Genomic DNA, 27997 nt, shown 5'->3' with positions numbered 1-27997 from the left:
CCCTCACGAGTTTAGCTTGAGCACGAAGTCACATGTTTCACTGTTTGAGTTTGAAACTATTATTCTAAAAAACAATAATTATTTAGTAACACTAATATTTCTTAAATAAGTAGTTTGACCACAATTTGACCAGATTTGACCAAAATTCAAAAAATGAAATAATTATTTAGTAACACTAATATTCTTGAATAATTATGTAGTAACACTAATATTTCTTGAATAAGAAGTTTGACCATAGTTTGACCAGATTTGACCAAAATTCAAAAAAATTGTAATAATTATTTAGTAACACTAATATTCTTGAATAATTATTTAGTAACACTAGTACTTCTTGAATAAGTAGTTTCACCAAAGTTTGACCTGATTTAACTAAAATTCAAAAAAGCTGAAATTTGAGCATAACTTTTTTTCCTTTTAGAATTTGAGGATTCTAAAAATTTGCAAACAGGCCGTGCTGAACATTTTCAAAATCGGCTGCGGATTTTCGTGCTGAACATTTTGATATATTATACGTTTTTTTCCGACATCGTATGCAAAAGTTATAGCCGTTTTACTTTTTCATGATACTTTTTTGCAAAACATGTCCAAATTTAAGTTTTTTTATTTTCCTAACTAGTAGATGTAATAATATAACTACATCTCGAATAATTTTATTTTTTGAAGTTTTTATCATTATCTTTTGCTTTTTACAAAATTGAAAAGGCGATGGGGGGGGGGGGGGGTTAGAGTTTGAAAATGGGACTTTTAGTCCCGGTTTGAGACACGAACCGGGACTAAAGGGTGCCCGGTTTGAGACATGAACCGGGACTAAAGGGCATTGCACCCTTTAGTCCCGGTTCGTGTCTCAAACCGGGACTACATGTCTAATCTTTAGTCCCGGTTTGAGATACGAATCGGGACTAAAGGGCATCGCACCCTTTAGTCCCGGTTCGTGTCTCAAACCGGGACTAAAGGGCTTATTTGAACCGGGACTAATGCCTTTAGCCGCACGAACCGGGACCAATGCTCACATTAGTCCCGGTTCGTGACTGAACCGGGACTAATGGGCTTATCCGGCCCGAACGAAAGCCCTGTTTTCTACTAGTGATGACTTGGGTGGACCTAGCTTTTGGCAATGAGATGCTATTTGAATCTGGATTTTTTGGGTGGAGAAAGATGCTGAAGCTGCTATTCATGAACGTAACTTTTGTTGTATCATTTCCTGTCTTGTCTTCGTTTGATGTCAGCATATTATAGACTTGTGGTGGTGCGGATGAAACATAAGCGTACAAACCATCCGGGCCTACAATGACATACAACTGATTCTGTCCAATTTGTTGTAGATGTATAGCCTCATGCCTTTCAGAAGTGACACTTCTGTCCAGGGACCAATGCGTTGATAGGATGATCAAATGACTGCCATACCGTTACATTCACCAGGTCAAATAACAGGACGAGCCCAGTTGGAAGACCACACCACCTGTGAGTTCCCATGAAGGATATGGGCGCCAGGGTTGGTTTGTACAATGAACACGGGAAAGTAAAACATGTCACTCCTAATTTCATTTTTGAAAGATGAGTCAAGATGGACTGCTCCCGCGACCCCGCTGGCGACGCGCCGCCCGCGGCCGTGCCGCCGCCACCTGCGCCTCTAGCCGGCTCCCCGCTTGACGCCGCCGTCGATGCACTGTCCCGTGCCGCCCCAGAGCTGCTGGCCGTGGTCTCGCGCCACCCGCTCCCCCGCTCGCCACCGCCCCCGTCGCGGAGGAGTCGCCGCTGCGCTCTGGGCTGATGTTGCGGAGGCCGATGACGTCGCCGCTGGCCATCCCATCATCCATCGAGAGCCGCCGGCTCGCAGAGCTACGCCTCGTCCGGTGATGGTGGACTCGCCTCGGCGGGGCTGTCCATCCCCTCCCCCCCCCATCTGCTCGCCGGCTGCCCCCGCTCCCCCTCCTGCCGACGCGGCACAAAAGGGCCGCCCTTGGATCCAGGACCTCTCACCGCCGCCGCGCTCCGGTGTGGGGCGTCGCGGGGTGGTTCGACCTGGGCCGGGCCTGGTGCTCCTGGCGCCCCGCTGCCCTCCCCACCTCCGTCGCCGGCAGCTTCTCCAGTGATCATCCGCAAGTCCCCATTCCGCCCTTTCATCGCCGCGTTCAGGTCTTCCTCGCTGCGGTTCTCCTCCATCCGTCCCCTGCGCCGCCGCTAGCTCATCATTGCTCCTGCGCCGACGACGACGCCGGCCGCGGTGGCGGCCGCACCATTGGGGCAAACCTTAGGTGCTGCCGCCCAGCATCGCGGGCTGGGCCGCATGGCTGCGGGCCTCGGTGCCTCTGGGCCTGGACCTGGGCCGTGTGCTAGGGACGCACCGCCTGCAGGCCGGCCCAATTTGGACCGGTCTTTGGGTGGGCCGGCCTACACGGCCGTTCATCCTATTTGGCCACCGACAGGCTTCCCACGGCCCCCCATTTTGCCCCCTCCCCTCCCGTCCCGACCCAAACCCTCCACGACTCCTCCCCGCCACTAGCGATGCTCGCCCCCTCCCCTCGCCGCCGCCGCCAGCCGGCATGCCCCAAGCGACGCGCTGACGAGTGCCAGCCCGATGACGTCCGCGCAGATGAACGGCGCGACCCGTCTGCCCCTCCCCCGAATCGCTCTGGCACGAGGACGACCTCCGCCGGCATCTCTCCGGCCGTGGCGACCGCCGGTCACCTCCCTGCGATGGCCACCGTTCCCCTCCTCGCCGCTTTCCCGGCCGGACTGACTACCGTGGCTGATCTCGCTCCCGCTCGCTGCCTCCGCCCGTGGACTGGCGCAACCAGCGCCATCAGTCCCCTTCTCCGGTGCGCATGCGGGACTCCAGCCACTCCCCGGCTCGCAGCGGCCGTCCCCGGTCCCCCGATCGCCTCTAGCCCCCTAGCCCGCAAGCTCCCCCTCCCTCCACTGGCTCGGCGCATCGATACCAGCCCCAAGTGACGCGCTGACAAGCGCCGGCCCGACGACCTCCGCGCGGATGAACGACGCGACCCCGTCCGCCCTCCCCCGACTCGCTCCGGCACGAGGCCAACCTCCGCGAGCATCTCTCCGACCGCGGCGACCGCCGGTCACCTCCTCGCGACGGCCACCGTTCCCCTCCTTGCCGCTTTCCCGGCCGGACTGACCACCGTGGCCGGTCTTGCTCCCGCTTGCCACCTTCGCCTATGGACTGGCGCAACTAGCGCCGCCGATCCCCTTCTCCGGTGCGCAGGCGGGACTTGAAGGAAATATGCCCTAGAGGCAATAATAAAGTTATTATTTATTTCCTTATATCATGATAAATGTTTATTATTCATGCTAGAATTGTATTAACCGGAAACATAATACATGTGTGAATACATAGACAAACATAGTGTCACTAGTATGCCTCTACTTGACTAGCTCGTTAATCAAAGATGGTTATGTTTCCTAACCATGGACAAAGAGTTGTTATTTGATTAACGGGATCACATCATTAGTTGAATGATCTGATTGACATGACCCATTCCATTAGCTTAGCACCCGATCGTTTAGTATGTTGCTATTGCTTTCTTCATGACTTATACATGTTCCTATGACTATGAGATTATGCAACTCCCGTTTGCCGGAGGAACAATTTGTGTGCTACCAAACGTCACAACGTAAATGGGTGATTATAAAGGAGCTCTACAGGTGTCTCCAAAGGTAGATGTTGGGTTTGCGTATTTCGAGATTAGGATTTGTCACTCCGATTGTCGGAGAGGTATCTCTGGGCCCTCTCGGTAATGCACATCACATAAGCCTTGCAAGCACTACAACTAATATGTTAGTTGTGAGATGATGTATTACGGAACGAGTAAAGAGACTTGCCGGTAACGAGATTGAACTAGGTATTGGATATCGACTATCGAATCTCGGGCATGTAACATACCGATGACAAAGGGAACAACGTATGTTGTTATGCGGTCTGACCGATAAAGATCTTCGTAGAATATGTAGGAGCCAATATGGGCATCCAGGTCCCGCTATTGGTTATTGACCGGAGATGTGTCTCAGTCATGTCTACAATGTTCTCGAACCGTAGGGTCCGCACGCTTAACGTTACGATGACAGTTATTATGAGTTTATGCATTTTGATGTACCGAAGGTTGTTCGGAGTCCCGGATGTGATCACGGACATGACGAGGAGTCTCGAAATGGTCGAGACATAAAGATTGATATATTGGAAGCCTATGTTTGTGAAGGAAATATGCCCTATAGGCAATAATAAAGTTATTATTTATTTCCTTATAATCATGATGAATGTTTATTATTCATGCTAGAATTGTATTAACCGGAAACATAATACATGTGTGAATACATAGACAAACAAAGTGTCACTAGTATGCCTCTACTTGACTAGCCTATTAATCAAAGATGGTTATGTTTCCTAACCATGAACAATGAGTTGTTATTTGATTAACGAGGTCACATCATTAGTTGAATGATCTGATTGACATGACCCATTCCATTAGCTTAGCACCCGATCGTTTAGTATGTTGCTATTGCTTTCTTCATGACTTATACATGTTCCTATGACTATGAGATTATGCAACTCCCGTTTACCGGAGGAACATTTTGAGTGCTACCAAACGTCACAACGTAACTGGGTGATTATAAAGGAGCATTACAGGTGTCTCCAAAGGTAGATGTTGGGTTGGCGTATTTCGAGATTAGGATTTGTCACTCCGATTGTCGGAGAGGTATCTTTGGGCCCTCTCGGTAATACACATCACATAAGCCTTGCAAGCATTACAACTAATATGTTAGTTGTGAGATGATGTATTACGGAACGAGTAAAGAGACTTGCCGGTAATGATATTGAACTAGGTATTGGATACCGACGATCGAATCTCGGGCAAGTAACATACCGATGACAAAGGGAACAACGTATGTTGTTATGCGGTCTGACCGATAAAGATCTTCGTAGAATATGTAGGAGCCAATATGGGCATCCAGGTCCCGCTATTGGTTATTGACCGGAGACGTGTCTCGGTCATGTCTACATTGTTCTCGAACCCGTAGGGTCCGCACGCTTAAGGTTACGATGACAGTTTCATTATGAGTTTATGCATTTTGATGTACCGAAGGATGTTCGGAGTCCCGGATGTGATCATGGACATGACGAGGAGTCTCGAAATGGTCGAGACGTAAAGATTGATATATTGGAAGCCTATGTTTGGACATCGGAAGTGTTCCGGGTGAAATCGGGATTTTACCGGGTTACCGGGAGGTTACCGGAACCCCCCGGGAGCCATATGGGCCTTCATGGGCTTTAGTGGAAAGGAGAAAGGGGCAGCCCAAGGTGGCTGCGCCACTTCCCCCTCCCCCAGTCCTATTAGGACTAGGAGAAGGTGGCCGGCCCCCTCTCTCTCTTTCCCCCCTTGGGAATCCTAGTTGGAATAGGATTGGGGGGGGAGTCCTACTCCCGGAAGGAGTAGGACTCCTCCTGCGCCTCTCTCCCTGGCCGGCGCCCCCCTCCCCCCTTGGCTCCTTTATATACTGAGGTAGAGGCACCCTAGAACACACAAGTTGATCCATGTGATCTATTCCTTAGCCGTGTGCGGTGCCCCCTGCCACCATATACCTCGATAATACTGTAGCGGAGTTTAGGCGAAGCCCTGCTGCTGTAGTTCATCAAGATCGTCACCACGCCGTCGTGCTGACGGAACTCTTCCCCGACACTTTGCTGGATCGGAGTCCGGGGATCGTCATCGAGCTGAACGTGTGCTCGAACTCGGAGGTGCCGTAGTTTCGGTACTTGATCGGTTGGATCGTGAAGACGTACGACTACTTCCTCTACGTCGTGTCATCGCTTCCGCAGTCGGTCTGCGTTGGGTACGTAGACAACACTCTCCCCCTCGTTGCTATGCATCACATGATCTTGCGTGTGCGTAGGAAATTTTTTGAAATTACTACGAAACCCAACAGTGGCATCCGAGCCTAGGTTATTTATGTTGATGTTATATGGACGAGTAGAACACAAGTGAGTTGTGGACGATACAAGTCATATTGCCTACCAGCATGTCATACTCTGGTTCAGCGGTATTGTTGGACGAGACGACCCGGACCAACCTTACGCGTACGCTTACGCGAGACCGGTTCCCTCGACGTGCTTTGCACAGAGATGGCTTGCGGGCGACTGTCTCTCCAACTTTAGTTGAACCAAGTATGGCTACGCCCGGTCCTTGCGAAGGTTAAAACGGAGTCTATTTGACAAACTATCGTTGTGGTTTTGATGCGTAGGTGAGATTGGTTCTTACTTAAGCCCGTAGCAGCCACGTAAAACATGCAACAACAAAGTAGAGGACGTCTAACTTGTTTTTGCAGGGCATGTTGTGATGTGATATGGTCAAGGCATGATGCTGAATTTTATTGTATGAGATGATCATGTTTTGTAACCGAGTTATCGGCAACTGGCAGGAGCCATATGTTTGTCGCTTTATTATATGCAATGCAAACGCGATGTAATGCTTTACTTTATTACTAAACGGTAGTGATAGTCGTGGAAGCATAAGATTGGCGAGACGACAATGATGCTACGATGGAGATCAAGGTGTCGCGCCGGTGACGATGATGATCATGACGGTGCTTCGGAGATGGAGATCACAAGCACAAGATGATGATGGCCATATCATATCACTTATATTGATTGCATGTGATGTTTATCTTTTTATGCATCTTATCTTGCTTTGATTGACGGTAGCATTATAAGATGATCTCTCACTAAATTATCAAGAAGTGTTCTCCCTGAGTATACACCGTTGCCAAAGTTCGTCGTGCCCAGACACCACGTGATGATCGGGTGTGATAAGCTCTACGTCCATCTACAACGGGTGCAAGCTAGTTTTGCACACGCAGAATACTCAGGTTAAACTTGACGAGCCTAGCATATGCAGATATGGCCTCGGAACACGGAGACCGAAAGGTCGAGCGTGAATCATATAGTAGATATGATCAACATAAACGATGTTCACCATTGAAAGCTACTCCATCTCACGTGATGATCGGTTATGGTTTAGTTGATTTGGATCACGTAAATCACTTAGAAGATTAGAGGGATGTCTATCTAAGTGGGAGTTCTTAAGTAATATGATTAATTGAACTTAAATTTATCATGAACTTAGTACCTGATAGTATCTTGCTTGTTTATGTTGATTGTAGATAGATGGCTCGTGCTGTTGTTCCGTTGAATTTTAATGCGTTCCTTGAGAAAGCAAAGTTGAAAGATGATGGTAGCAATTACACGGACTGGGTCCGTAACTTGAGGATTATCCTCATTGCTGCACAGAAGAATTACGTCCTGGAAGCACCGCTGGGTGCCAGGCCTGCTGCTGGAGCAACACCAGATGTTATGAACGTCTGGCAGAGCAAAGCTGATGACTACTCGATAGTTCAGTGTGCCATGCTTTACGGCTTAGAATCGGGACTTCAATGACGTTTTGAACGTCATGGAGCATATGAGATGTTCCAGGAGTTGAAGTTAATATTTCAAGCAAATGCCCGAATTGAGAGATATGAAGTCTCCAATAAGTTCTATAGCTGCAAGATGGAGGAGAACAGTTCTGTCAGTGAGCATATACTCAAAATGTCTGGGTATAATAATCACTTGATTCAATTGGGAGTTAATCTTCCAGATGATTGCGTCATTGACAGAATTCTCCAATCACTGCCACCAAGCTACAAGAGCTTCGTGATGAACTATAATATGCAAGGGATGAACAAGACTATTCCCGAGCTCTTCGCAATGCTGAAAGCTGCGAAGGTAGAAATCAAGAAGGAGCATCAAGTGTTGATGGTTAACAAAACCACTAGTTTCAAGAAAAAGGGCAAAGGGAAGAAGAAGGGGAACTTCAAGAAGAACGGCAAGCAAGTTGCTTCTCAGGAGAAGAAACCCAAGTCTGGACCTAAGCCTAAAACTGAGTGCTTCTACTGCAAGCAGACTGGTCACTGGAAGCGGAACTGCCCCAAGTATTTGGCGGATAAGAAGGATGGCAAGGTGAACAAAGGTATATGTGATATACATGTTATTGATGTGTACCTTACTAGAGCTCGCAGTAGCACCTGGGTATTTGATACTGGTTCTGTTGCTAATATTTGCAACTCGAAACAGGGACTACGGAATAAGCGGGCACTGGCAAAGGACGAGGTGACGATGCGCGTGGGAAACGGTTCCAAAGTCGATGTGATCGCGGTCGGCACACTACCTCTACATCTACCTTCGGGATTAATATTAGACCTAAATAATTGTTATTTGGTGCCAGCGTTGAGCATGAACATTATATCTGGATCTTGTTTAATGCGAGACGGTTATTCATTTAAATCAGAGAATAATGGTTGTTCTATTTATATGAGTAATATCTTTTATGGTCATGCACCCTTGAAGAGTGGTCTATTTTTATTGAATCTCGATAGTAGTAATACACATATTCATAATGTTGAAGCCAAAAGATGCAGAGTTAATAATGAAAGTGCAACTTATTTGTGGCACTGTCGTTTAGGTCATATCGGTGTAAAGCGCATGAAGAAACTCCATACTGATGGACTTTTGGAACCACTTGATTATGAATCACTTGGTACTTGCGAACCGTGCCTCATGGGCAAGATGACTAAAACACCGTTCTCCGGTACTATGGAGAGAGCAACAGATTTGTTGGAAATCATACATACCGATGTATGTGGTTCGATGAATATTGAGGCTCGTGGCGGATATCGTTATTTTCTCACCTTCACAGATGATTTAAGCAGATATGGATATATCTACTTAATGAAACATAAGTCTGAAACATTTGAAAAGTTCAAAGAATTTCAGAGTGAAGTTGAAAATCATCGTAACAAGAAAATAAAGTTTCTACGATCTGATCGTGGAGGAGAATATTTGAGTTACGAGTTTGGTGTACATTTGAAAAATTGTGGAATAGTTTCGCAACTCACGCCACCTAGAACACCACAGCGTAATGGTGTGTCCGAACATCGTAATCGTACTTTACTGGATATGGTGCGATCTATGATGTCTCTTACTGATTTACCGCTATCGTTTTGGGGTTATGCTCTAGAGACGGCCGCATTCACGTTAAATAGGGCACCATCAAAATCCGTTGAGACGACGCCTTATGAACTGTGGTTTGGCAAGAAACCAAAGTTGTCGTTTCTTAAAGTTTGGGGCTGCGATGCTTATGTGAAAAACCTTCAACCTGATAAGCTCGAACCCAAATCAGAGAAATGTGTCTTCATAGGATACCCAAAGGAAACTGTTGGGTACACCTTCTATCACAGATCCGAAGGCAAAACATTCGTTGCCAAGAATGGATCCTTTCTAGAGAAGGAGTTTCTCTCGAAAGAAGTGAGTGGGAGGAAAGTAGAACTTGACGAGGTAACTGTACCTGCTCCCTTACTGGAAAGTAGTACATCACAGAAAACTGTTTCAGTGACACCTACAACAGTTAGTGAGGAAGCCAATGATAATGATCATGAAACTTCAGATCAAGATACTACTGAACCTTGTAGATCAACCAGAGTAAGATCCGCACCAGAGTGGTACGGTAATCCTGTTCTGCAAGTCATGCTACTAGATCATGATGAACCTACGAACTATGAAGAAGCGATGGTGAGCCCAGATTCCGCAAAGTGGCTTGAAGCCATGAAATCTGAGATGGGATCCATGTATGAGAACAAAGTATGGACTTTGGTTGACTTGCCCGATGATCGGCAAGCAATTGAAAATAAATGGATCTTTAAGAAGAAGACTGACGCTGAGGGTAATGTTACTGTCTACAAAGCTCGACTTGTCGCAAAAGGTTTTTGGCAAGTTCAAGGGATTGACTACGGTGAGACCTTCTCACCCGTAGCGATGCTTAAGTCCGTCCGAATCATGTTAGCGATTGCCGCATTTTATGATTATGAAATTTGGCAGATGGATGTCAAAACTTCATTCCTGAATGGATTTCTGGAAGAAGAGTTGTATATGATGCAACCGGAAGGTTTTGTCGATCCAAAGGGAGCTAACAAAGTGTGCAAGCTCCAGCGATCCATTTATGGACTGGTGCAAGCCTCTCGGAGTTGGAATAAACGTTTTGATAGTATGATCAAAGCATTTGGTTTTATACAGACTTTCGGAGAAGCCTGTATTTACAAGAAAGTGAGTGGGAGCTCTGTAGCATTTCTGATATTATATGTGGATGACATATTGCTGATTGGAAATGATATAGAATTTCTGGATAGCATAAAGGGATACTTGAATAAAAGTTTTTCAATGAAAGACCTCGGTGAAGCTGCTTACATATTAGGCATTAAGATCTATAGAGATAGATCAAGACGCTTAATTGGACTTTCACAAAGCACATACCTTGACAAAATTTTGAAGAAGTTCAAAATGGATCAAGCAAAGAAAGGGTTCTTGCCTGTGTTACAAGGTGTGAAGTTGAGTAAGACTCAATGCCCGACCACTGCAGAAGATAGATAGAATATGAAAGATGTTCCCTATGCATCAGCCATAGGATCTATCATGTATGCAATGCTGTGTACCAGACCTGATGTGTGCCTTGCTATAAGTTTAGCAGGGAGGTACCAAAGTAATCCAGGAGTGGATCACTGGACAGCGGTCAAGAACATCCTGAAATACCTGAAAAGGACTAAGGATATGTTTCTCGTATATGGAGGTGACAAAGAGCTCACCGTAAAAGGTTACGTTGATGCAAGCTTTGACACTGATCCAGACGATTCTAAATCGCAAACCGGATACGTGTTTACATTAAACGGTGGAGCTGTCAGTTGGTGCAGTTCTAAACAAAGCGTCGTAGCGGGATCTACATGTGAAGCGGAGTACATAGCTGCTTCGGAAGCAGCGAATGAAGGAGTCTGGATGAAGGAGTTCATATCCGATCTAGGTGTCATACCTAATGCATCGGGTCCAATGAAAATCTTTTGTGATAATACTGGTGCAATTGCCTTGGCAAAGGAATCCAGATTTCACAAAAGGACCAAACACATCAAGAGACGCTTCAACTCCATCCGAGATCTAGTCCAGGTGGGAGACATAGAGATTTGCAAGATACATACGGATCTGAATGTTGCAGAGCCGTTGACTAAGCCTCTTCCACGAGCAAAACATGATCAGCACCAAGGCTCCATGGGTGTTAGAATCATTACAGTGTAATCTAGATTATTGACTCTAGTGCAAGTGGGAGACTGAAGGAAATATGCCCTAGGGGCAATAATAAAGTTATTATTTATTTCCTTATAATCATGATGAATGTTTATTATTCATGCTAGAATTGTATTAACCGGAAACATAATACATGTGTGAATACATAGACAAACAAAGTGTCACTAGTATGCCTCTACTTAACTAGCTCGTTAATCAAAGATGGTTATGTTTCCTAACCATGAACAATGAGTTGTTATTTGATTAATGAGGTCACATCATTAGTTGAATGATCGGATTGACATGACCCATTCCATTAGCTTAGCACCTGATCGTTTAGTATGTTGCTATTGCTTTCTTCATGACTTATACATGTTCCTATGACTATGAGATTATGCAACTCCCTTTTACCGGAGGAACACTTTGGGTGCTACCAAACGTCACAACGTAACTGGGTGATTATAAAGGAGCATTACAGGTGTCTCCAAAGGTAGATGTTGGGTTGGCGTATTTCGAGATTAGGATTTGTCACTCCGATTGTCGGGGAGGTATCTCTGGGCCCTCTCGGTAATACACATCACATAAGCCTTGCAAGCATTACAACTAATATGTTAGTTGTGAGATGATGTATTACGGAATGAGTAAAGAGACTTGCCGGTAAAGAGATTGAACTAGGTATTGGATACCGACGATCGAATCTCAGGCAAGTAACATACCGATGACAAAGGGAACAACGTATGTTGTTATGCGGTCTGACCGATAAAGATCGTCGTAGAATATGTAGGAGCCAATATGGGCATCCAGGTCCCGCTATTGGTTATTGACCGGAGACGTGTCTCGGTCATGTCTACATTGTTCTCGAACCCGTAGGGTCCGCACGCTTAAGGTTACGATGAAAGTTTCATTATGAGTTTATGCATTTTGATGTACCGAAGGATGTTCGGAGTCCCGGATGTGATCACGGACATGACGAGGAGTCTCGAAATGGTCAAGACGTAAAGATTGATATATTGGAAGCCTATGTTTGGACATCGGAAGTGTTCCGGGTGAAATCGGGATTTTACCGGGTTACCGGGAGGTTACCGGAACCCCCCGGGAGCCATATGGGCCTTCATGGGCCTTAGTGGAAAGGAGAAAGGGGCAACCCAAGGTGGCTGCGCCACTTCCCCCTCCCCTAGTCCTATTAGGACTAGGAGAAGGTGGCCGGCCCCCCTCTCTCTCTTTCCCCCCTTGGGAATCCTAGTTGGAATAGGATTGGGGGGGGGGAGTCCTACTCCCGGAAGGAGTAGGACTCCTCCTGCGCCTCTCTCCCTGGCCGGCGCCCCCCTCCCCCCTTGGCTCCTTTATATACTGAGGTAGAGGCACCCTAGAACACACAAGTTGATCCACGTGATCTATTCCTTAGCCGTGTGCGGTGCCCCCTGCCACCATATACCTCGATAATACTGTAGCGGAGTTTAGGCGAAGCCCTGCTGCTGTAGTTCATCAAGATCGTCACCACGCCGTCGTGCTGATGGAACTCTTCCCCGACACTTTGCTGGATCGGAGTCCGGGGATCGTCATCGAGCTGAACGTGTGCTCGAACTCGGAGGTGCCGTAGTTTCGGTACTTGATCGGTTGGATCGTGAAGACGTACGACTACTTCCTCTACGTCATGTCATCGCTTCCGCAGTCGGTCTGCGTTGGGTACGTAGACAACACTCTCCCCCTCGTTGCTATGCATCACATGATCTTGCGTGTGCGTAGGAAATTTTTTGAAATTACTATGAAACCCAACAGTTTGGATATCGGAAGTGTTCCGGGTGAAATCGGGATTTTACCGGATTACCGGGAGGTTACCGGAACCCCCCGGGAGCCATATGGGCCTTATTGGGCTTTAGTGGAAAGGTGAAAGGGGCTGCCCATGGTGGGCTGCGCGCCTCCCCCCCTCCCCTAGTCCCACTAGGACTAGGAGAGGTGGCTGGCCACCTCTCTCTCTCTTTCCCCCTTGGGAATCCTATTTGGAATAGGATTGGGGGGGGAGTCCTACTCCCGGTAGGAGTAGGACTCCTCCTGCGCCTCCATAGGGCTGGCCGCACCCCTCCCCCTTGGCTCCTTTATATATGGAGGCAGGAGGCACCTCTAGACACACAAGTTGATCCTTGACATCGTTCCTTAGCCGTGTGCGGTGCCCCCTGCCACCATATTCCACCTCGATTATATCATTGTAGTGCTTAGGCGAAGCTCTGCGTCGGTAGAACATCAAGATCGTCACCACGCCGTCGTGCTGACGAAACTCTTCCCCAATGCTTTGCTGGATCGGAGCTCAGGGATCGTCATCGAGCTGTACGTGTGCTAAGAACTCGGAGGTGCCGGAGTAACGGTGCTTGGATCGGTCGGATCGGGAAGACGTACGACTACTTCCTCTACGTTGTGTGATCGCTTCCGCAGTCGGTCTGCGTTGGTACGTAGACAACACTCTCCCCTCTTGTTGCTATGCATCACCATGATCTTGCGTGTGCGTAGGAAATTTTTTGAAATTACTACGTTCCCCAACAGTGGCATCCGAGCCTAGGTTTTATGGTTTGATGTTATATGCACGAGTAGAACACAAGTGAGTTGTGGGCGATATAAGTCATACTGCCTACCAGCATGTCATACTTTGGTTCAGCGGTATTGTTGGACGAGACGATCCGGACCAACATTACGCGTACGCTTACGCAAGACCGGTTCTCCCGACGTGCTTTGCACATAGGTGGCTTGCGGGCGACTGTCTCTCCAACTTTAGTTGAACCGAGTGTGGCTACACCCGGTCCTTGCGAAGGTTAAAACGGAGTCTATTTGACAAACTATCGTTGTGGTTTTGATGCGTAGGTGAGATTGGTTCTTGCTTAAGCCCATAGCAGCCACGTAAAACTTGCAACAACAAAGTAGAGGACGTCTAACTTGTTTTTGCAGGGCATGTTGTGATGTGATATGGTCAAGACATGATGCTAAATTTTATTGTATGAGATGATCATGTTTTGTAACCGAGTTATCGGCAACTGGCAGGAGCCATATGGTTGTCGCTTTATTGTATGCAATGCAATCGCGATGTAATGCTTTACTTTATCACTAAACGGTAGCGATAGTCGTGGAAGCATAAGATTGGCGAGACGACAACGATGCTACGATGGAGATCAAGGTGTCGTGCCGGTGACGATGGTGATCACGACAGTGCTTCAGAGATGGAGATCACAAGCACAAGATGATGATGGCCATATCATATCACTTATATTGATTGCATGTGATGTTTATCTTTTATGCATCTTATCTTGCTTTGATTGACGGTAGCATTATAAGATGATCTCTCACTAAATTATCAAGAAGTGTTCTCCCTGAGTATGCACCGTTGCGAAAGTTCTTCGTGCTGAGACACCACGTGATGATCGGGTGTGATAGGCTCTACGTTCAAATACAACGGGTGCAAAACAGTTGCACACGCGGAATACTCAGGTTATACTTGACGAACCAAGCATATACAGATATGGCCTCGGAACACGGAGACCGAAAGGTCAAGCGTGAATCATATAGTAGATATGATCAACATAACGATGTTCACCATTGAAAACTACTCCATCTCACGTGATGATCGGTTATGGTTTAGTTGATTTGGATCACGTGATCACTTAGAGGATTAGAGGGATATCTTTCTAAGTGGGAGTTCTTAAGTAATATGATTAAATTGAACTTTAATTTATCATGACCTTAGTCCTGGTAGTATTAGCATATCTATGTTGTAGATCAATAGCTCGTGTTGTTGCTTCCTTCCGTTTATTTTTATATGTTCCTAGAGAAAACCATGTTGAAAGATGTTAGTAGCAATGATGCGGATTCGATCTGTGATCTGAGGTTTATCCTCACTGCTGCACAGAACAATTATGTCCTTGATGCACCGCTATGTGATGGACCTATTGCAGGAGCAGATGCAGACGTTATGAATGTTTGGCTAGCTCAATATGATGACTACTTGATAGTTTAGTGCACCATGCTTAATGGCTTAGAATCGGGAGTTCAAAGACGTTTTGAACGTCATGGAGCATATGAGATGTTCTAGGAGTTGAAGTTAATATTTCAAGCAAATACCCGAGTTGAGAGATATGAAGTCTCCAACAAGTTCTATAGCTAAAAGATGGAGGAGAATCGCTCAACTAGTGAGCATGTGCTCAGATTTTCTGAGTACTACAATCACTTGAATCAAGTGGGAGTTAATCTTCCAGATAAGATAGTGATTGACAGAATTCTCTAGTCACCATCACCAAGTTAGTAGAACTTCGTGATGAACTATAATATGCAAGGGATAACGGAAACAACTCCCAAGCTCTTCATGATGCTGAAATCAACGAAGGTAGAAATCAAGAAAAACATCAAGTGTTGATGGTTGACAAGATCACTAGTTTCAAGAAAAGGGCAGAGGGAAGAAGGGGAACTTCAAGAAGAACAGCAAGCAAGTTGCTTCTCAAGTGAAGAAGGCCAAGTCTGGTCCTAAGACTGAGACTAAGTGCTTCTACTGCAAAGGGACTGGTCACTGGAAGCGTAACTACCCCAAGTGATTGGCGGATAAGAAGGATGGCAAAGTGAGCATAAGTATATTTGATATACATGTTATTGACGTGTACTTTACTAGTGTTTATAGCAAACCCTCAGTATTTGATACTAGTTCAGTTGCTAAGATTAGTAACTCGAAACGGGAGTTGCAGAATAAACAGAGACTAGTTAAGGGTAAAGTGACGATGTGTGTTGGAAGTGGTTCCAAGATTGATATGATCATCATCGCACACTCCTATAATTTCGGGATTAGTGTTGAACCTAAATAAATGTTATTTAGTGTTTGCGTTGAGCATGAATATGATTTGATCATGTTTATTGTAATACGGTAAGAGAATAAATTGTTGTTCTGTTTACATGAATAAAACCTTATATGGTTACACACCCAATGAAAATAGTTCGTTGGATCTCGATCGTAGTAATACACATAATCATAATATTGAAACCAAAAGATACAAAGTTAATAATGATAGTGCAACTTATTTGTGGCACTGCTGTTTAGGTCATGTTGGTGTAAAGCGCATGAAGAAACTCCATGCTGATGGGCTTTTGGAATCACTTGATTATGAATCAGTTGATGCTTGCGAACCATGCCTCATGGGAAAGATGACTAAAACTCTGTTCTTCGGAACAATGGAGCGAGCAACAGATTTGTTGGAAATCATACATACTGATGTATGTGGTCCGATGAATATTGAGGCTCGCGACAGGTATCATTATTTTCTGATCTTCACAGATGATTTGAGCAGATATGAGTATATCTACTTGATGAAACACAAGTCTGAAACATTTGAAAAGTTCAAAGTATTTCAGAGTGAAGTAGAGAATCATCGTAACAAGAAAATAAAAGTTTCTACGATATGATCGCAGAGGTAAAATATTTGAGTTACGAGTTTGGCCTTCAGTTAAAACAATGTGAAATAGTTTCACTACTCACGCCACCTGGAACACCACAATGTAATGGTGTGTTCGAACATCGTAACCGTACTTTATTAGATATGGTGCAATCTATGATGTCTCTTGCCGATTTACCACTATCGTTTTGGGGTTATGCATTAGAGACAGCTGCATTCACGTTAAATAGGGCACCATCAAAATCCGTTGAGACGACGCCTTATGAACTGTGGTTTGGCAAGAAACTAAAGTTGTCGTTTCTGAAAGTTTGGGGCTACGATGCTTATGTGAAAAAGCTTCAACCTGATAAGCTCGAACCCAAATCGGAGAAATGTGTCTTCATAGGATATCCAAAAAGAAACTATTGGATACACCTTCTATCACAAGACCGAAGGCAAGACTTTTGTTGCTAAATTCGGAAACTTTCTGGAGAAGGAGTTTCTCTCGAAAGAAGTGAGTGGGAGGAAAGTAGAACTTGACGAGGTAACTGTACCTGCTCCCTTATTGGAAAGTAGTGCATCACAGAAAACTGTTTCAGTGACACCTACACCAGTTAGTGAGGAAGCTAATGATGATAATCATGTCACTTCAGGTCAAGTTACTACTGAATCTCGTAGGTAAACCAGAGTGAGATCCGCACCAGAGTGGTACGGTAATCCTGTTCTAGAAGTCATGTTACTAGACCATGACGAACTTGCGAACTATGAGGAAGTGATGATGAGCCCAGATTCCGCGAAATGGTTTGAGGCCATGAAATCTGAGATATGATCCATGTATGAGAACAATTTTGGACTTTGATTGACTTGCCTGATGATCAGCAAGCAATTGAGAATAAATGGATCTTCAAGAGGAAGACGGATGCTGATAGTAGTGTTGCTATCTACAAAGCTAGAATTGTCACAAAAGGTTTTCGACAAGTTCAAGGTGTTGACTACGATGAGAGTTTCTCACTCGTATCTATGCTATAGTCTGTCCGAATCATGTTAGTAATTGCCGCATTTTATGAAATCTGGCAAATGGATAAACAAAACTGCATTCCTTAATGGATTTATTAAAGAAGAGTTGTATATGATGCAACCAGAAGGTTTTTGTCAATCCAAAAGGTGCTAACAAAATGTGCAAGCTCCAGCGATCCATCTGTGGACTGGTGCAAGCATCTCGGAGTTGGAATATACGCTTTGATGAAGTTGACCAAAGCATATAGTTTTATACAGACTTGCGGTGAAGCCTGTATTTACAAGAAAGTGAGTGGGAGCACTACAGCATTTTCTGATAAGTATATGTGAATGACATATTATTGATCGGAAATAATGTAGAATTATTCTGTAAAGCATAAAGGAGTGTTTGAAAGGAGTTTTTCAAAGAAAGACCTCGGTGAAGCTGCTTACATATTGAGTATCAAGATCCATAGAGATAGATCAAGACGCTTGATAAGCTTTTTCAATGAGTACATACCTTGACAAGATTTTGAAGTAGTTCAAAATGGAACAGTCAAAGAAAAAGTTTCTTGCCTGTGTTACAAGGTGTGAAATTGAGTAAGACTCAAAACCCGACCACGGCCGAAGATAGAAAGAGAATGAAAGTCATTCCCTATGCATGAGCCATAGGTTCTATAAAGTATGCCATGCTATGTACCAGATCTATTGTATACCCATCACTGATTTGGCAAGGGAGTACAATAGTGATCTAGGAGTAGATCACTGGACAGCGGTCAGAATTATCCTTAGTGAAATAAGGATATGTTTCTCGATTATGGACGTGACAAAAAGGTTCATCATAAAGGGTTACGTCGATGCAAGTTTTTGACACTGATCTGGATGACTCTAAGTCTCGATCTAGATACATATTGAAAGTGGGAGCAATTAGCTAGAGTAGCTCTGTGTAGAGCATTGTTGACATAGAAATTTGCAAAATACCTACGGATCTGAATATGACAGACTCGTTGACTAAAATTATCTCACAAGAAAAACATGATCACACCTTAGTACTCTTTGGGTGTTAATCACATAGTGATGTGAACTAGATTACTGACTCTAGTAAACCCTTTGGGTGTTGATCACATATCGATGTGAACTATGGGTGTTAATCACATGGTGATGTGAACTATTGCTGTTAAAACACATGGCGATGTGAACTAGATTATTGACTCTAGTGCAAGTGGGAGACTGAAGGAAATATGCCCTAGAGGCAATAATAAATTTATTATTTATTCCCTTATATCATGATAAATGTTTATTATTCATGCTAGAATTGTATTAACCGGAAACATAATACATGTGTGAATACATAGACAAACATAGTGTCACTAGTATGCCTCTACTTGACTAGCTCGTTAATCAAAGATGGTTATGTTTCCTAACCATGGACAAAGAGTTGTTATTTGATTAACGGGATCACATCATTAGTTGAATGATCTGATTGACATGACCCATTCCATTAGCTTAGCACCCGATCGTTTAGTATGTTGCTATTGCTTTCTTCATGACTTATACATGTTCCTATGACTATGAGATTATGCAACTCCCGTTTGCCGGAGGAACAATTTGTGTGCTACCAAACGTCACAACGTAAATGGGTGATTATAAAGGAGCTCTACAGGTGTCTCCAAAGGTAGATGTTGGGTTTGCGTATTTCGAGATTAGGATTTGTCACTCCGATTGTCGGAGAGGTATCTCTGGGCCCTCTCGGTAATGCACATCACATAAGCCTTGCAAGCACTACAACTAATATGTTAGTTGTGAGATGATGTATTACGGAACGAGTAAAGAGACTTGCCGGTAACGAGATTGAACTAGGTATTGGATATCGACGATCGAATCTCGGGCATGTAACATACCGATGACAAAGGGAACAACTATGTTGTTATGCGGTCTGACCGATAAAGATCTTCGTAGAATATGTAGGAGCCAATATGGGCATCCAGGTCCCGCTATTGGTTATTGACCGGAGATGTGTCTCAGTCATGTCTACAATGTTCTCGAACCGTAGGGTCCGCACGCTTAACATTACGATGACAGTTATTATGAGTTTATGCATTTTGATGTACCGAAGGTTGTTCGGAGTCCCGGATGTGATCACGGACATGACCAGGAGTCTCGAAATGGTCGAGACATAAAGATTGATATATTGGAAGCCTATGTTTGGATATCGGAAGTGTTTCGGGTGAAATCGGGATTTTACCGGATTACCGGGAGGTTACCGGAACCCCCCGGGAGCCATATGGGCCTTATTGGGCTTTAGTGGAAAGGTGAAAGGGGCTGCCCATGGTGGGCTGTGCGCCTCCCCCCTCCCCTAGTCCCACTAGGACTAGGAGAGGTGGCCGGCCACCTCTCTCTCTCTTTCCCCCTTGGGAATCCTATTTGGAATAGGATTGGGGGGGGGAGTCCTACTCCCGGTAGGAGTAGGACTCCTCCTGTGCCTCCATAGGGCTGGCCGCACCCCTCCCCCTTGGCTCCTTTATATACGGAGGCAGGGGGCACCTCTAGACACACAAGTTGATCCTTGAGATCGTTCCTTAGCCGTGTGCGGTGCCCCCTGCCACCATATTCCACCTCGATTATATCGTTGTAGTGCTTAGGCGAAGCTCTGCGTCGGTAGAACATCAAGATCGTCACCACGCCATCGTGCTGACGAAACTCTTCCCCAATGCTTTGCTGGATCGGAGCTTGGGGATCGTCATCGAGCTGTACGTGTGCTAAGAACTCGGAGGTGCCGGAGTAACGGTGCTTGGATCGGTCGGATCGGGAAGACGTACGACTACTTCCTCTACGTTGTGTGATCGCTTCCGCAGTCGCTCTGCGTTGGTATGTAGACAACACTCTCCCCTCTCGTTGCTATGCATCACCATGATCTTGCGTGTGCGTAGGAAATTTTTTGAAATTACTACGTTCCCCAACAGGACTCCAGCTGCTCCCCGGCTCACAGCGGCCGTCCCCGGTCCCCCAATCACCTCCAGTCCCCTGGCCCGCAAGCTCCCCTCCCTCCACTGGCCCGACGCGTCGATACCAGCCCCCGCGAGGGCAACCGAGCTCCCCGCTGCTGGCAATGGTGCGGTCCTGGGCCGACCGAGAGGCAAGCATAAGAAGAAGCGCGGCCCAGGGCGTGCCAACGGCGCTCCCCTGGCCATTGGCTCCTCTCGTGACCTGGCGGGATCTACCACGACCGCGCTGCTCCCCGATGACCGCATTTCCGACCTCGTCAAGTGCTTCAACTGCGGCCTCTCCGGTCACTCCTAGGTGGCATGTACGCGCCCTCAGTGCTGCTACATCTGCTCGGATCCTGATGACCCACCGTTCCTTTGCCCCGACCGTCCGGTGGCGGAGGAGTTGATGATGTACGGGCATGGGATTGAGGGCCTCGGCTTCTTCCACATTGAGGTGCTGGACATCCCCTCCCCCTCACCATCGCTCCTGGCGATTGTCACCGTGAAGGACGGGGTTGCCTTATCGGAGATGGTAGAGGCCGAGCTCAACCACCTCTACCATTGCTCCTGGGATTGGCAGGTCACCATGTTGGCTGGAGGTCAATTCTCGGTCTTGTTCCCCGACACGATCAGCTACGACTACTACAACCGCAACGGTGACATCAGCCTAGCCCTCAACAAGATAGTGGTGGACATCTCTGTGCTGGTTTGGGCCCCCTGGCGGTCGCTGTCCTGAACACGGCCTGGATCCTCACCGGTGGCCTCCCCGACATCGCCCGCTCAGAGCGAGTCATTCGGAACATGTCCCGTGTCCTTGGCAAGGTGGTCGTGGTCGATGAGTTGTCTCTCCGCAAGGAGGAGGCGGTCTGGGTCAAGGTCAAATCCCTTGACTCATCCAAGCTTCGTGCCATGACCCGTGTGTTCTTCAACGACCAGGGTTTTGACCTCCGTATCTCTCCCGAGCCACCCTACCACATTGGCCGCCCCCTCATCCTCAACGACAACTTCTTGGGGGGCGGCCCGGATGGAGGAGGAGTGGGGGGTCACCATAGCGACCGGGACCCCCGCCACGGCCACCACTCCGTCTCGGAGAAGGACGACGATGACTCCGAGGACAATCCTCCCTATGACCAGCCTCCCGCTCCGGCTGCCAGGGGCGGCGCTGGGGCCGGCCGCTCCCACACCAATGTCACTCCCCCATCGCCGGATGACGGCCTCGACGCTTCGGACACAAGCCTTCAGGTCTTCCTAGCTTCATCGCCTCGCTCCCCTGACGGTTCTACCCTTGGCATGTTCGGCACCCTCTACGCCGAGGCCGACTCGGACCCACCCACTCCGCCCGCTCCCTTGACAGCCACACCTTTGGAGGAGCCTCTAGGGGCGGTGGAGGCGGTCCTGGCCCCCAGCTGATCCCGCGGCAGCCGCCGGCCTGACGTTGGAGCCGCACCTCGCCGTGCTACCTGCTGTGGCCTTCAGCCCGGCCCAGGGGACAGCCGACCCGCCACCAGAGACCGGGCTGACCTCAGCTCCCCTGGCCCCCTTTGGTTCTCTCTGCTCGGCACCGCCTGCTCCGCCTATGTCGCCTCCGTACTTCGCCGCCGTGAGGCTGCCGGTGGTGGTGACCACCCAAGTGGCCGCTTCCCCGCTTCCCACTCGGACCGTGGCCTATTCCAGGAGGGGTAGGTCGACCTCATCTCCGGTGACTTTGTCACGCCGCAGTGCTCGGATCGAGGTGGCCAGACTGGTAGGTAGCCCTGCTCTGCCTATCCCCACGCAAGCAGAGCTCCGGGCCGCTCCCTGGAACCTCGAGCCAGGTACACCGTCCATCCCAGCCACTTCCGCTACATGCTACTTTTCTGCCTTGGAGTCGGCTCCGCTTGGCCACCTCGCGAAGGTGGCGGCGGACTCGACCATAGTGTTTCGGGGAGAGGTTCCCCCTCCCCCCGCTAGTTCAGATTGAGGCTATCCGTGCACGGGAAATCCTCGATGGGCACCTTGCCGAGGCCTGTGCATGCTTGCCGTCCTCCTGGGGCGCCCCACCTGGGACTGCCCCGAGCGCCCCGCCTCGCACAATGGCTGATCCGGTTGAGATCCGCGGCAGCGCCCGCTCCCGCACCGCTGCCCTCCGTGCCCAGAGCGCCTCACATGTCTTGGGGTCAAGTAGCCTCCCGATGGATGCGTGATGCGGACCCTCTTCTGGAACATCCGTGGTTTCGGCCAAGATGGCTGACGCCGCCAACTAATAGAGTACATGCGAACCGAACAAATTGACATTGTGGCCATTCAAGAAACGATGCATACGGAATTTTCCCTGTCGGAGCTCGAGCATTTGAGCTCTGGCCTATTTGCTTGGCACTGGCTCCCTTCTAGTGGGAGTATGGGCCACTCGGGTGACATCCTCCTAGGGATGAAGGATGCCAGCTTTGAGGTGGGAAGCATGGACCGGGGCGAGTTCTTCGTTAGCATGGAGATTTTTGAGCGGGCCCTAAACTTCAAATGGGAAATCATTGCGGTTTATGGCCCGGCCGACCACCGCCGCTCTGAGGCCTTCCTCGCTGAACTCCGTAGGAAGGTGGCGGCCGCCCAGCTACCGGTTGTGGTAGGTGGCAATTTCGACCTGATCCGGTCGGAAGAAGACAAGAGCAATAATTTGGTGAACTTTCCGCAGATGCAGATGTTCAATGATTGCGTCACTGCCATGGGGCTTCATGAGCTCGATCGAGTTGGGACCAGGTTCACTTGGACAAACCGACAAGTTGAGCCGACTCGCTCTGTCCTCGATAGGGTCTTCACCTCCCCTGAGTGGGACATACGCTGCCCCCTAGCCTCGCTCCGGGCGATTATGCGGATTGGTTCAGATCATGTCCCTCTCCTCCTCTCTTCGGAGAATGAGCGGACCTCCCTGCCGCCCCAATTCCGTTTCCAAACTTTATGGTTGTGGCGGACTGGATTTTCCGCCGCGGTGGTCGCCCGGTGGCGCGAGGCATGTGATGCCCCCATCGGTCCCTCTCGACCGTTGACAACTGGCACTTCTATGCCAAGCGGTCACGGCAATTCATGAAAGGGTGGGGTGCAAACGTTGGTTGGGACATCCGGGAGCGGAAAAAAGTCCTCCTTGAGGACATCCAGGACCTCGACCTGCATGCTGACGCCGCATGCCTTTCTGCCGATGAATAGATGCTTAGGTACGACCTGGAAGACCAGCTCATGGTCATCTACATGGACGAGGAGGCATACTGGCATTTACGGGGTACACATGATTGGGTCCTCAAAGGGGATGCCACTACCGCCTACTTTCGGGCCATAGCTAATGACCGACGACGCCGTAACTCCACCCCCCCCCCCCCCCGCCTTTGGGACGAAGCGACCCTCCTGCAGTGGTCGGAGGACATCCGGGCCCATGTAGATGGCTTTTACAGAGACCTATTCTCCGCCTCACCTCGAGGAGGTCTTGCCCTTGCGCAAGACATTTGGCTTGCCCACAGTTGCGTCTCACCCGCGGATAACACGGCTAGAGCTGGACCAAAAGCTCGTAACTCGCGAGCTTAATGAGCGCTCGATAGTTCGGCTCGTTAAGCTCGTAGTTCGCTTCTTAATGAACAGAGCCAATCATTGATTTTAGCTTGTTAAGCTTAACGAGATTAACGAGCGAGCTAACGAGTTTCACGAGTAGCTCGTTAAGCTCGTTAGTAACAACACAACACATATTTTCATTTTACATGACAAACTTTTATAGCACCTCAGCCCATCTATTCAATCTAATCGACCTATGAGACAACAAACTACTGCATTTCTTTTTATGGTCATCATATTTTGTCTTGAAAACCACACCTACACATTCATCCTGTATATCGTATAATCTGTTAACGAGCGCTCACGAGCTTAACGAGCTTCAAACGAGCCGAGCCGAGCAGGGTTTTCTGCTCGTTAATCTTAACGAGCTTAACGAGCACGAGCTTAACGAACCGAGCTGCTCGTTAGTCCACCCCTAAACGCGGCCCTCACGGCCCCGTTCTCCGAGCCTGAAGTTTGGGCGGCAATTAAGGGCATGAACCCATCCTCGACCCCCGGCCCGGATGATCTTCCAGTGAAGTTCTTCCAGACTTTCTGGGAGGTGATCAAACCTGAGGTGATGGCCTTATTTGACGAGTTCTTGGTCGGGTCCATCGACCTCGCCCGGCTCAACTTTGGGGTAATCACCCTCATCCCCAAAGTGACTAAGGCCTCGGATATCCGACAATTCCGACTGATTACCGTGATTAGCGTCATCTTCCGCATCCTCGCGAAGGGGTACGCCATTAGGGTGGCCCGTATAGCTGACCGAATCACTCACCAAGATCAGTCGGCCTTCATCTAGGGCCGTTATATCCTCGATGGAGTCCTGGTGTTCCACGAGGCACTCCATGAGGTTCACACCAAACACCTCAAGGCAGTCTGCCTGAAACTGGACTTCCACAAGGCTTATGACACGGTTAGTTTTCGGGAATGTCTGCTCTGTAAGGGCTTCAACAATAGATGAGTGACCAGGGTGATGCAGATGGTATCCTCGGGTCGGACCGCTGCGAACATTAATGGGGAGATCGGCCCATTCTTCCCCACATTCTGTGGGGTGCGCCAGGGCGATCCCTTCTCCCCGTTCCTGTTTAACATGGTTCTCGATGCTCTGGCGGCCATCCTAGATAAAGCCAAGGTTGCAGGTCAGATTAAGAGTATAGTCCCGCATCTTGTTGGGGGGGGGGATGGGATCTCCCTTCTCCAATATGCGGATCACACCATTATCATGGTGGAAGGCTCGGTGAGCGATATTTCAAACCTCAAGTTCCTTCTGCTGTGCTTCCAGCAGATGTCTGGCCTCAGGATCAACTTCGACAAGAGTGAGGTGATGGTTTTGGCCTACTCCCAAGACGAGCGATAGAGCATTGTGGATCGGCTTAACTGCCAGCTTGGCTGCTTCCCCACGACTTATCTGGGGATACCCATTAGTGACTCCAGGCTCACGGTGGCCGAGCTACGCCCCACGATGGGGAAGCTTCAGCACCGTATCGAGCCCTGGCAGGGTCGGTGGCTCTCGAAAGAGGCCCGTACGGTGCTCATTAACTCGTCCCTCTCCAGCCTACTCTTGTCTCTTGTTCATCATGAGCTTCTACAGCCTTCCGGAGACTCTTCATCACGAGATGGCCACTGTTCAGGGGTGTTTTTCTGGGCCGGCGAGGGCGATAAACAGAAGTACCACATGGTTCGGTGGTCAGAGATCTGCAAGGCTCACGACCAGGACGGACTCGGGATCATGTCATCCAAATGCATGAACATTGCCCTCCTGACGTGGTGGCTCTGGCGGATTGCCAACGGAGATGGTGGCTTGTGGCTTCACATCATTCAGCGGAAATACCTCCATGGCCAACCTCTCGCTTTCTACCAGTGGTCTGGGGGCTCCCAGTTCTGGCAATCCATCATCCAGCTCCTTCCAGTCCTCCAGATCGGGACCTCGATCGAGGTAGGGTCCGGCACCGCCACGCTGTTCTGGTTCGATAGATGGACTGGAGACTCTCCCCTCATGGCTCGCTTTCCCGACCTGTTCTCATCGCGGCTGCCCCGCAGATTTCTGTCGCGAAATCCCTTATTGACTTGGGGCAACTCGCGTTCTGGAGACCTTTCGGCCTGGCTGAAAACGCGGACTGGCAGGAGCTGCTCGACTGCATTGCATTGCACGAGCCTGATCTCACGACTGAAGATGACCAATCCAGATGGCGCCTAGAGCCGTCTCGGCAATTCTCCACTAAATCCCTCTACCAGACCATCGCCCCCTCGCTTGGCCATGAGGCGCTCACGTCCATCTGGGAGATTCGCCTCCCTCTGAAAATTAGCATCTTCTTGTGCCAATGGATTCGCGGTCGCCTCCCGTCCGGCGTGGAGGTCCTGAAGCGCAATGGCCCTGGTGATGGGCGTTGCCCGCTTTGCGGGCCTGACCTGCGTGTCCGCGCAATTCATATGGAGCTGTTTCCATGAGATAGTCGGTGGAAACTGGGACCACAACAACTTCCCCGCGCTTTTCGTCGAACTCCAGGCGATTCCACCCGCGGTGCGCCACATTAGGTGGCTGGCCATTGGGGTGCTTGCCTGGACGGTGTGGACTGTTACGAATAAACTTGTGATTCAGCATATTCCTCTTCGTCGTGCTACTGACGCTTTGTTCAAATGGTCTGGTTACTTGCAGCTTTGGCGGCCGCTTAGCCGTCCCAGGAAGAGACGCCATCACCTCCAACATCACCCAGCTTCGTGCAATGGCTCTCCGGATGGCTCCACTGCTTCCCCTGCCACCACCAGAACCAGATTAGATCGTCGTCATCTTGCCACCGCCACCGCCATCTATGTGTTTTATCATAGTGCCCCTGTGTTGGGCTTGTTGTGGTGTACCCACAGTTGAACTTGGGTATGTCTGTTTGTGTGTGTGTGTGTGTGTGTGTGTGTTGGACCTGGCCTGCGGTGGCGTTGTGTTCTTGTGTGGTGTGTTTTGTTGTTACCTTGATGGTTGCTTTACTTATAAAGCGGGGCGAAAGCATTTTTTGATAAAGTAAAACATGTCATAAGTTGGGGCACAGAAGAACCCTATGGCAAAGGACTGGCTATAGTATGTACTTTGTGAACAGAGGAGAATGGGACGCATGACAAAACCTCCGTCATAGTGGAAGTTGTGCAGGAGGGAGGCATCATTGTTGATCCAAAGTGTCGCGAGGTTGGCTGTCGGATAGCCAAAGCCTTGTACCATGGAGAGCACGGGTGCTGCAGTTGCAAGCAGGAGGAAGAACAGACTGGCATGACGACCCATGGTGCTTGAAGTTGAACGGAAGCGGAGACTGCATGCATGAAAAGCCGATAAGAAACTGATGAGATGAGTGCAGGGATGAGGAGTAAATTGCACAAAACCACCACTTTAAAGGCAAGGTTTGCGAAAACTACTACAATACATTTTTTTTGCAAAAAACACCATGTCTTCAGTAATGTTTTTGCAAAAAACACTAATCAGCGGATATGGCTCGTTTAAGTGTGTTTATGACAGATGGGGTCCGTTTTCTGTCTACGTGGCATAACTGTTTAGGTTTAATGCGAAAAGCCCCCTAAATTTTCCCCCGCTTCCCAGGCCCATCCTGACCACAGCCACACCATCCCACGGCCGCCCCCATCCCGATCCTGGCAGAGGCCCCCGTCGCCGTTCCTGCACCGAGGGTGAGGCACATGACGCCGCCCGTGGTCCCCCCCCCCTCGCCGAGGAGCGGCCTTCCACCATGCACTGGCGAGGGCGAGGCATAGGTCGCCGGAACCATGCGCCGGTGATTTGACGGAGCCAGCGTCCCCCGCCCCTTCCTCCCCAGGCCGCCGCCATCATGCCCCCAACCGGACCCGGCCACATCGGCCTCCACTATCCCCGCCCGGCACCGGATCAAGCAGCAGGGGCAGGCTGCCAT

The 27997-nt window shown here is 48.6% G+C and overlaps 1 pseudogene; it reads right to left on the bottom strand.

The window, feature by feature from the left end:
* Window positions 1-3: 3 nt before the first annotated feature.
* LOC147988387 (uncharacterized) lies at window positions 4-27997 on the bottom strand (annotated as a pseudogene).

Source organism: Triticum urartu, chromosome 1A (assembly GCF_056163025.1).
Source record: "Triticum urartu cultivar PI428250 chromosome 1A, HENAU_Tu73, whole genome shotgun sequence".
NCBI classification, from domain to species: domain Eukaryota; kingdom Viridiplantae; phylum Streptophyta; class Magnoliopsida; order Poales; family Poaceae; genus Triticum; species Triticum urartu.
The sequence above is the reverse complement of the archived record's forward strand: the minus strand, read 5'-3'. Positions and strand labels throughout refer to the sequence as shown.